The sequence below is a fragment of the Saimiri boliviensis genome, chromosome 9 (genome assembly GCF_048565385.1).
Source record: "Saimiri boliviensis isolate mSaiBol1 chromosome 9, mSaiBol1.pri, whole genome shotgun sequence".
NCBI classification, from domain to species: Eukaryota; Metazoa; Chordata; class Mammalia; order Primates; family Cebidae; genus Saimiri; species Saimiri boliviensis.
In genome coordinates this window covers 58017807-58033249 of record NC_133457.1, presented here as the reverse complement: position 1 = coordinate 58033249, position 15443 = coordinate 58017807, and positions in this window count along the sequence as shown.

The following is a 15443-nucleotide window of genomic DNA, read 5'->3' as shown; positions in this document are numbered from 1 at the left end:
TTCTTTTTTTTTTGTAATTTATTTATTTATTGATTTTTTATTATTGTACTTTGGGCTCTGGGGTTGAGGTTTTAATTTTATCCACCCCTACCACTTTAAAAAATATCAGAAATATCTACATACTCGTTGATGGTGTCTAGAACAGCAGGAGGCAGATGTGTAAGTCTGGCTCATTCTCTTGAGTCAGAAGGCTTTTTCATATTGTTAAAAAAAAAAACCAACAACGGAAAAAACATCCCTACACATGCATGCATTGATTTATACAAATTTCTATGAGGGAAGAGGAAGGTATGAGAGGTATACATAAGAGTTAACATTTGACTTGACACGTAGGAAACCTATTGTCCTGGAGTTTGGAAAGCCCTGGTGATTTTGTAAATGACATTGTTTCACTTACAATTGTGGATAAAACCTGAATCAACAGACACTCTGTCTCTTGTCATCATATTACTGTGTCAGTTTTGAATTATTTACTCACAAAGAAGGCAGAACCCCATAACTGCTAAAAACAAGTCATCTTAATTATAGCTTTCAAGCCAGATAAAGTCTTTAAACATCCCAATAAATCATTGTTTTAGGATTTGTCAGCTAGGGCTGCCATAACAAAGTACCATACTGGGTGACTTAAACAACTGATATTTATTTTCTCTTCTAGGGCCTAGAAGACCCAGATCAAGTTCTCGTAGGGTTGGTTTCTGAGGAAGGCTCTCTCCCTGGCTTGCAGACAGCTACCTTTTCATATGGCAGAAAGAGGGAAAGAAGGGTCTCTTCCTCATCTTGTAAGGCCACCAGCTCTATTGCATCAGTGCCCTACTGCTAGGACCTAATTTAACCTTTATCCCTTCCTTGCAAGTTATATTTTCAAGTTCAGCCACATGGGGATTAGAGCTTCATCACAGGAATTTTGTGGGAGATGTAATTCAGTCCATAGCAAATATTCCTCAGATTTTTATTTTTAATTTTAAAAAGATCTATTAAAAAAGCCTGTAAGAAAAGGAAAAAGCAGTTACATTTACATACATCTCAGTGAAATATACTGAAAGCATAAGGAGATTTTAAAACTCCCTTAGTCCTCTAAACATGTATATGTTTGTAAAATTATTTTTGTTGCTTTTCTCCCAGCCAGTGGAATAAGCTCATTAAAAGTCAGTGGAGCAGCATGTCCCGTTATCAGCACACTAAACCACAGGATTAACGAATATTCTAGCAAAAGCAATCACATTTATTAATGTCCCCATGGAGCTGTGGTCTGAAACAAAAACTTAACCATAATAATTTGGTCTCCATCAATCAAATAAGTTATTCCATCTACTGTTCCCAGTCTGTTTCAAATTTCCTGATAATAATAGGGGGAAAAGGGTAAAGAAATAATTTTATCTTTAAAAAGAATAACATAGGGAAAAGAATAAACCCAAAGGAGTGCAAACAATTAATTTGCATTAGTTGGCAACTCATGATTCTGTCAAAACCACATGCAAAGAGCTAATGAGCCTGTTGACTCCATTGGTAACCACATTCTGCAGTTGGAGGAGGTAGTAGGAATTTAGAATCAAAATCATTGCCTGGAATGGCCGGCAGGGGCACATGAAGACAGATGGTAGATAAAGGGGAAGGTTTTTTCCATTCATTCACCCAGTATAATTATATCCTTTTTACCAGTGCTAGGTGCTTTTCAAAAATGATCTCATTTAATCCTCTCACTAACCCTTAGAGATAAAGAAATCGGATGAGAGGGAGAGGAGAGGAGGGAGGGCTGAGTTGGGGGGAAGGGAGAGAGAGAGGAAGACACACACACACACACACACACACACACACACTGCACACTACACACAGAAGAGAGAGAGAGAGAGAGAGAGAGAGAGAAAGAGGGAGGGAGGGAGGGAGGGGGGAGGGGAGGGAGGGACGGAGGGAGGGAGGGAGGGGGGAGGGGAGGGGGAGGGGGGAGGGGAGGGGGAGGGGGAGACTTGACCAGAGGAGCACAGCTTGCAAGTCCGGGAGCAGAGTTAGAAATGCACAGCAATCTGACTTGAAAGCCTCTATTCTCTATTCCCTGTCACACTGTAGGTGGACTGTTGTCTACCCCTGCAATGATTGGCTTAATCTCTGTATCCCTTGCTAGAGAGTAAGACCTTTGAGGGCAGAGGTTGTGTCTGTCTCATTGATTCTTATGTCCATCATTGCACTCTGCAGACGCCTCTCAGTGGTGTTTGTTGGGAGCAGGACACTTCGTGTTACATTTACTTCCCATTTGGTGCGACCTGTTAAGGATTTATCCATTTCCCCTCAGCCAGGCCTCTGGTGCCTGTTCTCCTGCCTTCACCCCTTCTCTTTAAACCATATTTCATGCAGCAGCCAGTGGTCTTCTAGAATGTAAATCAGATAATTTTGACCTTAGAATAAACTGCAAAACCTTATCATGGCCTCCAAGCCCTGTTCCAACCCCTGCCCCCACATCTGCCCTGAAGACTCTGACATCCCCATCACTTCTCCCTGGCCCCAGCCACACAGGCTTCCTTACACTTTTCCTCTCTCTGAGCTCTGTTCCACCTGAGAGCCTTTCCACCAGCTGCTTCCTTTGCTCTCATCACTTTATTTAACTATCCTAGAGAAATACATGCACAAGGAAGCACATATAAGAGTAGTTATTGCAGCATTGTTTGTAACAAAGCAGTTGAAAACAACCTTATGTGCTGCATCAGTAGGAGGGGCCTATACACTTTGGGATGTATTCTATGTACTTAAGAATATTCTGCAGCAGTTAAAAGACCAAGATAGGCCAGGCAAGGTGGCTCACATCTGTAATCCCAGCACTTTGGGAGGCTGAGGCAGGAGGATCACTTGAGGCCAGAAGCTTGAGACCAGCCTGGGCAACATAGCGAGACAGATCCCTACAAAAAATTTAAAAATTAGCTGAGTATGGTGGCATGCACCTGTAGTCTTAGCCACTGGGGAAGCTGAGATGGGGATTGCTTGAGCCCAGGACTTTGAGGCTGCAGTAGTCATGATTGCAGTACTACACTCCAGCCTGGTGACAGACTGAGACTCCATCTCTAAAAAACAAAGACCAAGATGAGCACTGATGGAGTATAAATGGGCACAGCTCCCATGGAAGGCAATTTGGCAAAATCTATCAAAATTAGCTATTCAAATACCTTTTGACTGGGCAGTTACCCTTTGGAGACTTCATGCTGCAGACAATATTTACACACATGGAAAGTGACATAGGTACAAGATTCTTTATTATAGCACTGATGGTAATAGTAAACATTGAAAATGAACTAAGACTCCATTGACTGGGCCTGGTTAAGTTATAGTATAGCCATCCAGGGGAATACCATGCCTCTGTAAAAAGGACAAAGGTGTTCTGAAAGATGTGGAAAGGCACTTCAAGCTGCAGAACTGTGCATAAAATATGCATAAATTGTGTGCAAAATGGGGGAAAACCACCTATATTCCTATTTGATGGAAATGCATGAAGAATATTTGTCATAGGAAACAAACAGTGATGGCAACCTAGGAAACTAGCAGTGTAGACAAGGGACAGGAATGGGGAGGGAAACTTTCCGTTGTACATCTTTTTATTCTTTTTTGGGTTTTAACCAAATAAATATGTTACCTGTTCCCCCCATGTACATATAACAAGGAAGAGGTGAGTCTGCATATGCTGACGTGAAAAGGTCTGCAAGAATATATTGCGGCCGGGCGCGGTGGCTCAAGCCTGTAATCCCAGCACTTTGGGAGGCCGAGGCGGGTGGATCACAAGGTCGAGAGATCGAGACCATCCTGGTCAACATGGTGAAACCCCGTCTCTACTAAAAATACAAAAAAAATTAGCTGGGCATGGTGGCGCGTGCCTGTAATCCCAGCTACTCAGGAGGCTGAGGCAGGAGAATTGCCTGAGCCCAGGAGGCGGAGGTTGCGGTGAGCCGAGATCGCGCCATTGCACTCCAGCCTGGGTAACAAGAGCGAAACTCCGTCTCAAAAAAAAAAAAAAGAAAGAAAAAAGAATATATTGCTCAGAAAAGCAAGTAGCAGAATGATGTGCACACACTCATCCATGTGTAGGAAAACAAAGGGTATGGGCTCAGAAGAAGAGCTTGAGAGGGGGGCCTGAAATGGTGGGGGTGGGATGGCCAAGAGGGACTTTCCGTTTAGCCGCATGGTTCATTTTTTTTCCCAAGAAGAATGTAGTATGTACTACTTGTTAATTACTTATAAATAAAGGAATAAAAAAGATTTCTGGGATGGGTAGTGTCTGGCAATGACCAGATCAAGGGTCAGGTTCTGGGAGTTGGTGACTGAAATGGAATGATAGTAAGGCTGGAGTTCAGGAGGTACAAGAAATGTTCAGCCAGGCTGTTACCCAGATGTACGCAGATGATCAAAAGCCCCAGTGTGATGCTGGGAGCAGGGGTGAGACACTGAGGGGTAGCTCTGAAGGCCTACAAAGAAGGAGGAGGCGCCTCTAGAATTCTTTATCAACTGAGGTAGCTCCATGACTTCTAGAAGGGATGGCTGGAGGTTCTAGAGCTGATTTGCATGGCAGGAGAGAGGACTTTATCTGATAGTGTAAGAGAAATGGTCCAGATTGGCACTGTCCAATATAGTGGCCACTGGCCACATGCAGCTGTTTAGCACTTGAAATGTGGCTAGTACAACTGAGGAACTGAATTTTTAATTAAATTTAATTTAAATAGCTACATGTTTACTCGTGTTTCTCGTAGTCTCAGATCTAGACTGAAGTGCATGAGGAACTGGGTCTGGTAATATGGGGTGTGGAAGAATAAGTGATCTCCACAAGAAATGCCCAAGGTTTGTACAGTGATTTAGGAGCATGCCTGGATCCTATTTACGTAAGAAGAGGAAAAGTGCTCCCGGCAGAAGGTATTTATGTGGAGACAAGGATCTGCCATTTCCATCATTGCAGAAAGTTCAGTTGGACAGTGCAGGTTTAGCCGCATGCTGCTGTTGAGCCCCTGAAATGTGGCCATTCTGAACTGAGATGTGCTGTGAGTGTAAATAAATACACAGTGGATTACAAAGACTTGGTGCAAAATATCTCAGTGATTTTTTTTTTTTTTTTTTTTTTTTTTTGAGGCAGAGTTTCACTCTTTTTATCCAGGCTGGAGTGCAATGGCAGGATCTCGGCTCACCGCAACCTCCATCTCCTGGGTTCAGGCAATTCTCCTGCCTCAGCCTCTTGAGTAGCTGGGATTACAGGCATGCGCCACCATGACCAGCTAATATTTTGTATTTTTAGTAGAGACGGTGTTTCACCATGTTGACCAGGATGGTCTCGATCTCTTGACCTCGTGATCCACCCGCCTCGGCCTCCCAAAGTGCTGGGATTACAGGCTTGAGCCACCGCGCCCGGCAACTTTTTTTTTTTTTTTTTTTTTGAGACGGAGTTTCGCTCTTGTTACCCAGGCTGGAGTGCAATGGCGCGATCCCGGCTCACCGCAACCTCCGCCTCCTGCGCTCAGGGAATTCTCCTGCCTCAGCCTCCTGAGTGGCTGGGATTACAGGCATGCGCCACCATGCCCAGCTAATTTTTTGTATTTTTAGTAGAGACGGGGTTTCACCATGTTGACCAGGATGGTCTCGATCTCTTGACCTCGTGATCCACCCGCCTCGGCCTCCCAAAGTGCTGGGATTACAGGCTTGAGCCACCGCGCCCGGCCTCAATGATTTTTAATACTGAATACATGTTGAAATATTTTAGACATAGTGTACCTACATATTTTATTTATATTATAACTTTCTACTTTTTAATATATACCTACTAGAAAACTTAAAATTACATATGAGGCTCACATTATATTCCTTTTGAACAGAGTCGATCTAAAAAGGTGCAGGGAAAAGGTTGAGAGGGCATCAGGTCAAAGCAGGGCTGAGGATTAGGAGAATAAAAGGCATTTTGGAAATGATGGCCTCACATTGGTCTGTTTTGGTCCCAGGTGGTATTTGGCCTTATCTCAGCTTAATGTGGGGAGCTGTCGTGGGCTCTGCCGAGGTGCTGGAGTTCCAGCCCAGAAAGCAGTAGTGCAGGCCTGACCAGATAGAGGGGTGGCGGAGTGATGCGGAGGGCCTTGTTATGGGGATAGCTCAGGACTTCCCAGGTTCTATTTTCCCTCGTTAAAATGTACTTCTCCCGCTGGCCTTAACTTGGCCAAGAATACCTTAACATTTTACCCCTTTTTATAGTAGAGTTTTGCCTGATTAAGACCAGCCCTTCTCTTAAACACACAAAAAGGTGCTCAACTCACTTATAATAAGAGAAACACGAAGCAAAATAGAAGGATATATCATTTTCACCTAGCATATTGGCCAAGATAAAAAACAAAAATCAGGTTCAAACGATGTGGGCAAGGTATGGGAAAACAAGGGGTTGGGAATTTGATTAGCACAACCCTTACGAAAGACAAATTGGCAGTGGCTGTGACAACTTTAATTGTGCATATCCTCTGACTTACTCCCAGTACTTATCCTACAGATGTACACAGTGCAAAATGACATATGTAAAAGGGCATCCATTGCAGTAGTGTCTACAAAAGAGACTGGAGACAACTTAAATGTCAATTTATAGAGACTGATTAAATAAATAATGGGTATCATTTCAATCGAATTATAAAATAATTAATTTCAACAGCAGACAGCTGCTAACAAAAATAAGGCAGGTCTCTATGTACAGATATAGAAGGATCTCTAAATTACTGGTAAGTGTAGAAAAAGAAGACGAAAGTAACAACCATGTATGTAGCATAATGCCATTTCTGTGAGGGCAAAAAACTCAATATATTTGCCTACTTATATATTTAGAAGTGTATCGATTATTTTTTTGAAGAGTGTATAAGTAATCAGTAGCAGGGGTGACTTCCAAGGAGGGCAAATGCACTGTAGGGAGAAGGCTGACTTTCTCTCTCACCGGATATATTATTTTGTACCTTTTAAATTTCATGACACAAATATATTACCAACCAAATAAAATGAAATAAGACATCTTAAAATTTCTCTTTATGTGTGAATTTCTTCTTATAACAGCTCCGTAAAGTGTCTTTGTCTGCAGTTTACAATACAGTTCTTCCTGCCGCTGCAACTGTTTTTGCTTCCTAGAGACCCAGAATTACTGTCTCTCCACTTAGTAACTAAAACAACAACAACAACAACAACAAACAGTGTATTCATTTATTTGTCAAGTACATATCTGGATTTACCAGATTTTAGATTTCAAGAATTATTTTCCCCTCTACTTTGTCTTTTTCTTTATACTTAAATGTTTATCATTATATTCATGAAAGTTGCTTCTAAATTACTTACATTTAAAAAGTACATTTCAGCCAGGCGTGATTGCTCACGCCTATAATCCCAGCACTTTGGGATGCTGAGGCAGGTGCATCACCCGAAATCTGGAGTTTGAGACTCCAACATGATGAAACCCCATTTCTACTAAAAATACAAAAGAAAAATTAGCCGGGTGGGGTGTGGGCATCTGTAATCCCAGCTACTTGGGAGGCTGAGGAGGAGAATCATTTGAACCTGGGGGCGGAAGTCGCAGTGAGCCGAGATCGAAGCACTGCACTCCAGCCTGGGCAACAAGAACAAAACACCATCTCACACACACACACAGAAAAAGCACATTTCTCTTATTCTTTTACATTCTCTTGAAATACACATTTCAATTATACAAAATTGAAAGACAACCAAATGCAATGCGCCCTCTAGTGGTTAAAGAAAATGATTTACAATCCACTTCTGAGACAGACACAGATAAATGTAATTTTTCAAAGCGTAGATTCGGTTATGTGGATAACTTAATCGGCTATTTGAATGTGTCTTTTGTCATATGAAACCATGGCATATCAAAAAAAATCGTTCCCCTGATAAAATAATCACTTTTTTGGAAAGAACAAAAAAAGGAGTTACCTATTTGCTTGTTTGTTGAATAAACCAATATATTACAATAGACCAAAGAATGGGGAGTGAAAAGTAAATTTCCTCCAACTCCTGACCCTCAGAAGCTAAAGATGCCTTCCCTAGTGGCAAACCCAGTTGCTCATTTTTGAAGAAATATATTGTGTATATGCATAAACAAATACACATTGTTAGTTATCTACTGCTACGTAGCAGATACCCAGAACTTAGTGGCTAAAAACAACAAACATTTATTATCTCACATTTTCTGTGGGTCATGAATGCAGCAGCTTGGCTGGCCCCCAGCGCTGGGGCTTTCTCAAGACTAGTCAAGCTGTCAGCTGGTGCTGCAGTCAGCTCAGAGCTCAGCTCGGGCGGATCTGCTGTCAGGTTCACTCAAGGGGTTCTTGGCAGGATTTAGTTCCTCACACGTTGTTGGGCTGAGGGCCTCATTTCTTCACTGGCTTTTGGCCTAAGGCTTCCCTCAGTTTCTTGTTACACAGTCCTCCCCATGGGACACCTCAGAGCATGACAGCTGGCTTCATTGAGTGAATAAGAGAGAAGAGCCAGAAAAGGCAAGCAAGACTAGAAGCCAAAGTTTCTTGGTAACCTAATTTCAGAAGTGGCATCCTATCACATTTGCTGTGTTCTGTTTGTTAGAAGCAAATTCCTGGGTTGAACCATACTTCGGAGGAGAGGATTAAATAAGGGCATGGATATCAGGAGTATGGAGATCACTGGGGGCCATCTTAGAAGCTGCCACACAGGTATATATTATAGATGCCTTAAAAAATACCTTAAGGTTCTGTACCTTGCTTTTGTCATGTGATAGTGTATCTTGGAGCAATTTCCAAGCCAGTACAGGAGGATCTTCCTCATTCTTCTAACAGTGGCATAACATTTCAGCCCCACCTCCACACAGAGCATTCTTTGGGCATGCCTTACCAAACCTTCTTAAAAGTCCCATATTGATGGACATTTAGGGCATTTTTAGTCTTTTGCTGCACACTTTCTTTACCTATGTGAGGGTGCATCTAGAAGGTAAATTCCTACAAGTAGAATTGCTGGGTTAAAGGGGATGAGCACTTCACATTTTGATAGCTATGACCAAATAGACATTTAAGGGAGGTTATACCAACCATGAAGTATAAGAATTGTCTACTTATCCATAGCTTCTTGAAGCATTTTTCCCCCATAAGTTTTAATGAAAAAGGAAAAGAGAAATCATAGGAGAAAAACTAAAATTGAAAGTCCAGGAAACTGGACAAATTGGAGTAATTAATTCTTATTAACCAGAAATGGAACAAGGCTCTGATATTTGCATAATTTTGATCTGGATTTATCAGGGTACTTTCCTAGTTCTATATACAAATGAAAGGAGAGACCTTTTAATTTAGGCCCAAGTATGCCTGGTGATCTCTTGTGGCTCCTGTCCCTATAATTTTAGATGATGTTTTCCCCTCTGAGAGTTGTGTGGGTTTCTTAACAACATTCAATAGATAGCATATCAGATTCCAACTTCATCTGGAGGATATGGCACTAATAGATAGTGATATGGTTTGGCTTTGTGTCCCCACCCAAATCTCATCTAAAATTTTAATCCCCAAGTGTTGAGGGAGGCACCTGGTGGGAGGTGATTGGATTATGGGGAAGGTTTTCCCCATGCTGTTCTCATGATGGTGTGGGAGTTCTCACAAGAGCTGGTAGTTTTAAAAGTGTTTGGAAGTTCCCCCTTTGCAGCATTAATCTTTTGCCTGACACCATGTAGATTGTGCCTGCTTCTACTTCTGCCATGATTGTAAGTTTCCTGAGGCCTCCTCAGTTATGTGGAACTATGAGTCAATTAAACCCTTTTCCTTTATAAATCACCCAGTGTCAGGGAAGTTACTTATACCAGTGTGAAAACGGACTAAAACAGCAAAGCAAGTTTACACTGAATAATTACTTACTTTTGAAATTTTACAACTGTGGCCACTTTTGACTTTTTTTTAACTGATGTTTCAGCCATTAGAAAAACAGAGACTGTTGGGGTAAAAAGAAGTTTTATAACTTACACAGCTCAAATGCTCCAGCTTTCCCCCAAATTCTGGAATCCTTTCTACAGTCAGTCAGCTTCTGTCTATGTGTCTTCTCAGAAATATTTATTTCATTAAGGTAGGTTGTTTCCTGCTAAACAAGGGAAAAGCCTTAGAGTTTAAAAAATTATTTTATGCATTGGGTTGAAATAAAAATCTGTTGTTGCTTTGTGCCTTCTTCCAAAGCTTTCTTTTCAGCCTCAATGGTCCCAAGGAAAAAGGTTTTTTTCCTTGTCAACAGCTTGCATAGCTTCCTCAGGTCTGCTTTTCTCCAGGAGGATGATTTTTTTCTTTCTTTTTTGAGACAGTCTTGCTCTGTTGCCCAGGCTGGAGTGCAGTGCTGTGATCTTAGCACACCTCAGCCTCAAACTCCTGAGCATAAGTAATCCTAGAGAATTATTTCAATTGGCATCATTCCTTTTTTCCCCCCAAATAATTTTCAGATGCATCACCAAATGAATTCCTCTCCTCTGAAGATATTGAAATAGGAAAACTTCCCTTGTCCCCCTCGCAGGGCTTGTGACGGGGGAGTGGCTCGCTTCTTCGGTGCCCTACTGCTCAAACCTCCAGGGGACCATAAAGACGGGCAGGCTGTGGGGCTCTGACCCCATGGCAGTGTCTGGGGATGGATATTTACAACCCCTGAAGCCCTCGTGGGCGTGTGCCACCGTGTGCTCTTTTAGTTTTGTGTTAACCAGCTCAGTTAGACCCTCTACCTTGTCACAAGGGCAGAGGGCTTTCTGTATCCTGGTTCTTGCCTTGGTATACCAGGAGAATTGGATCAAAACTGGCCTTGGAGAATAAGTGCAAGTTTTATTGATTGGAGGTAGCTCTCAGCAGATGGGGGAAGTTAGAAGGGGAACAAAGTGGGAAGGTTTTGCCCTGGAGTCAGGCCGTTCTGCGACCTGGGCTGTCCTCTGACCGCCCCAGCAAAACTCCGCGTGGTTCTGCTTCTGCCAGTTGGCGGCCTGCTGGTACCTGTCGGTGTGTTCCTCTCGAAGTCCAGCTGGCCTGTGTGTTCCTCCGCTGAAGTGCGTCTCTAGATGTCCAGCTACCTATGTGTCTGCCTGCTACAGTCTTGGGGGTTTTTATAGGCACAGGAAGGGCCAGGGTCATCTTGGGAAAAGCAACATTTGGCGGGGAAAACAAAAATGCCTGTCTTCACTTAGGTCCCTGGGCACAGGCCCAGGGATGGAGCCCTGACCAGGGACCTGCCCTTCCCTTCCCAGCACGTCCCTGCCCCCTTCCATATTAATATTGTTGCTCTAAGATTTAAAAAGATGTCCAGCACGAAGACCCCCTTAATGGCAGGGTTTCTGCTGATCCCCGCATGTTAGTAGGTGTATTTTTTAGGACAACTGATTAAGAGTATGCGTAATGACAAAAGCTGCTTTAAGTTCAAGAGTGTCTTGACAATGTTCATAGCACTATTTATTCACAATAGCCAAAGCTAGAAGCAACTCAAGCGCCCATGGACAGAGGAATGGATAAACAAACTGTGGCATAGACATATAATGGAGTATTATTCAGCCTTAAAAAGGAAGGAAATTCTGACGTATGCTACAACATGGATGAACCTTTAAGATGTTATGCTGAGTGAAATAAGCTAACCACAAAGGGACAGATACTGTATGAATCCATTTATATAAGGTGTCTAGACTAGTCAGATTCATAGAGACAGAAAGTAGAATGGAGGTTGCCAGGGATGGAGGGGAGAGAGGAAAGGGAAGTTACTGTGTAACATATACAGAGCTTCAATTTGAGAAGGAGAAAAAGTTCTGGAAATCGATGATAGTGATGGTTGCACAACAGTGTGAATGTACTTAAAGCCACTGAACTGTACACTTAAAATTGCTCAAATGGTAAATTTTATGTGTATTTATCACAGTGAGAAATTATAATAGCCTCTTAATCACAGCAGCATCTCCAAACATTTGAAAAATAGTTGTATGTGTATCTGAAATCGATCATCCAGACAATCTGCAGTGAGTTGCGCCCCACGCCTCAAATTCTCACTCATTCTACAGCGAGCCTCTGAGGGTCATCTGGACTTTCTCTGGGCACAGTTGACTGGACCAAGAATGAGCAGTTAGCCTAAGCTGGACTAGTCAGAACCTTGGCCTAAGAATTTGGAATTTGATTTCAGAAACTTTTTGTTAAGTCTCTGTGTAGGGGTAAAGGTGAGGTAATATGGTTGGGAGCTGTATGGTGGTCATCTTCTTCCATATTCATTTTTTAATTCAACAGATATTTATTTTTGTCAACTCTATGCTAGGCATTGTGCAAGATGCTGGGATTCAGCGGCGCCCCTGCCCTCCTGAAACAGAGCAAGTCCAACGCTAGAAAGATGATCTCTAATGTTATTTCTCATATTTTTGTTAGACCTGATATTTTGCATACTGTTTTCTAGTAAATGAAAAACACAGTATACCATGATTTTTAAAACATTTTACTTCGTCTCTAAGTTATTTTTTAGCACATTTTCCAGCACTAGGACAAGCATAATTGCTCAAGGAAAGCTTGGTTGACAACAACAGGAAATTAGAGTTTGAATTGTAACAAATGTGGCAAGAGCACAGAAAATATACAAAAGAAGGTGGGTGTTGGCCCAGGATGGTGGCTCATGCCTGCAATTCTAACACTTTCAAAGTCGGGAGCTTGAGACCTGCTTGACTAATATGGAGAAATCCCATCTCCACTAAAAATACAAAATTAGCCGGGCGTGGTGCACATGCCGTAATCCCAGCTACTCAGGAGGCTGAGGTGGGAGAATCGCTTGAACCCGGGAAGCGGAGGTTGCGGTGAGCTGAGATCAGGCCTTTGCCCTCCAGCCTGGGCAGCAAGAGTGAAACTCCCTCTCACAAAAAGGAGAAAGTTGGGTTTTGTTTATCAGTGGCAGCAGCGCCATCACGTGGCAAAATAGTAAATGACGTTTGTAATTTCTATGCCTGCCTGCATAGAAACTGCATTCCACACTGCCCATTTTGGTGTGCAGAGCGGGACATTCCTAATTTTGTTTCCTTAATGCCTTCCTCTAATTTCTTGAAAAAAAAAAAAGCAAAAATTGGGCATGAGAGGGGATTTGCATTATTTCACAATTGGTACTTGAAGGGAGACTTTCATTCTGTTTCAGATTAGCATAATTGGAATTTTCTTAAAGTGAGGCAACACTGTGCTAAGATCTTCATCCTGCCATCTCAGAAGTTGACCCCAGAGATGAAATTTTGACAGCTGGATAGACACTTCCAGTGGTTCTAGAGTATCCTTCATGAGGTTTTTCCTGACTTCTCTTAAACCAATCTTCTCCTGTGTTTCCACAAAACTGTTTCTGGTGCTGATTTCATTCATTAACAAATATTGAGTACCTGCATGGGGCTTACTCTGTTCTAGGCATTGCAGATACAGCAGTGAACAAATTGAACTAAACTTTCAACATGTACTTATAATCTTATTGTGATACATCTGTCTCTTTTATTCCCTGTAAGCTCTTTGACAACAGGAACCTGTCTTATCCCGTCTTCACTGGAACTACACCTTCTACCCATTGAATTCCCCAATAACAATTTCAGAACTCAATTGATTAGAGATGACTGTATTTATTAGGACCATTCCAATGTCTGCTCTCTGATGGGATCAAAGCCGTGTCCTTTCAGCCAGAGACAAAATACGGAAACAGAAAGGTCATTGTAGATCCCGTGGTAAACTGAATAATGGCCCTCTAATGATGTCCATACCCTAATCCCCAGAACTTGCCAATATGTTGCCTTACATGGCAAAGGGACTGTGCAGCTACGGTTAAGTTAAGGTTTTTGAGATGGGAGATTATGCTGGAATATCGTGGTAGAACCAATGTAATCGCAAGTGTCCTTATAAGAGGGAAGGAGCAGAGTTGGAGAAGAGGTAAGGGTGGAGGCAAGCGTCAGAGAGAAGATGCTTGTGGAGGAGAGGGCAACAGACCAAGGAATGCAGGTGAATTCTAGAAGCTGGGAAGGGCAAGGAAAAGGATTCTTCTTTAGAGACTCCAAAATGAACCCAGACCTGCTGGGACCTTTTATATTTCTGACCCCCAGAGCTGTAAGATAATACATTTGTGTTGCTATAAGTCACTAATTTTGTGGTAATTTGCTACAGCGGCAATAGGAAACTATAGAGATTTCTATCTGCCCTCCTCCTAACCTGCATTCCACACTGCCCATTTTCACTGGTGTGCAGAGCGGGACATTTCTAATTTGTTTCCTTATTTTCCCAAGTCATGGAATGTCCTGGTTTGTCTTGACACAAGCCTATAACAATGTTTCTCTAACACGGTTGTCTGACCATTGGTGTTCTTTAGGGTCAGGAAGAAGACAAGCATGTTCATTAGCATCACTCTTAACATTATTCTGAGGGTACTGGCTAATGTAATTATACAAGAAAAAAGTATAAAATAGGACAGGAGGAGGCAAATGGTAATTATTTGCAAATATGAGTGTATAACTGAAAGTTCAAGGGAATAAACTGAAAAACTATGCAAATAATAAAAGAGTTCAGTAAACACAATATACAACATTAACACATAGCCATCAGTAAACAGCTTATTTAGGGCATACATACATAATACAAAAACTTACTCTATTCATAGTAACAACAGAAAAGACAAAATACCTAACAAAGTAACCAGAAATATGCAAAGTTAATCTGAAGGAAACGGAACAAAACTTGAAAAAGAAGAAAGGTATGCCATATTGCTTTAACAGAATCGTACCATTATAGCAACGTCAAAATAAAGCCTTATGTGTTTTAAGACCACTGTTACTAACAACTTTTGTTATTTACAGATGAAATTGATAAGGGAAAGTTGGCTTTCATTTTCTCTTCATAGCTTCATGCTCCACCCAGCCTTTTATATTACCTGATCTTGTCTCATGAGTGTCAATCAATATGGGGATATATAGGCTTCCCACTGGTGAAAGCCAGGTCACAAGTTAAGTGAGCGCTTATCTTTGGTGGTCCAAGCCAAGCCCACCTTTGGGTTGCCTCGCCATGGCAGGAGCAAGTGAGAGCTCCCCAGATTTGCCGTGTGCTGATCCTCATGACCTGCCACAGGCACCCTGAGTCCTCCTTTATCACGCGCGCACACACACACACACACTCTCTCTCTCTCTCTCTCTCTCTTTCTCTCTCTCTCTCTCAGGAACACTAATTTCCATTTCCATTTCCACAGTACTCCAACTGGACCTTCCTAGATTTTATTAACCTTGTTGATAAAATAATTCCTACACAGTTAAGTTTTTTGTCTCACTAGGATCATAGTTAAAATGGCAATTTCTATTATATTCAACATGGTGCCAGCATATTCTTGGGCTATGTGCTTTTTGACATTTTACAAACATGCCACTGCAATTATTATTGTCAAAGGAATTCTGTATATGACCAATAAGTAAGTCAGGTAATTGTTTTGTTTTGTTTTGTTTTTGA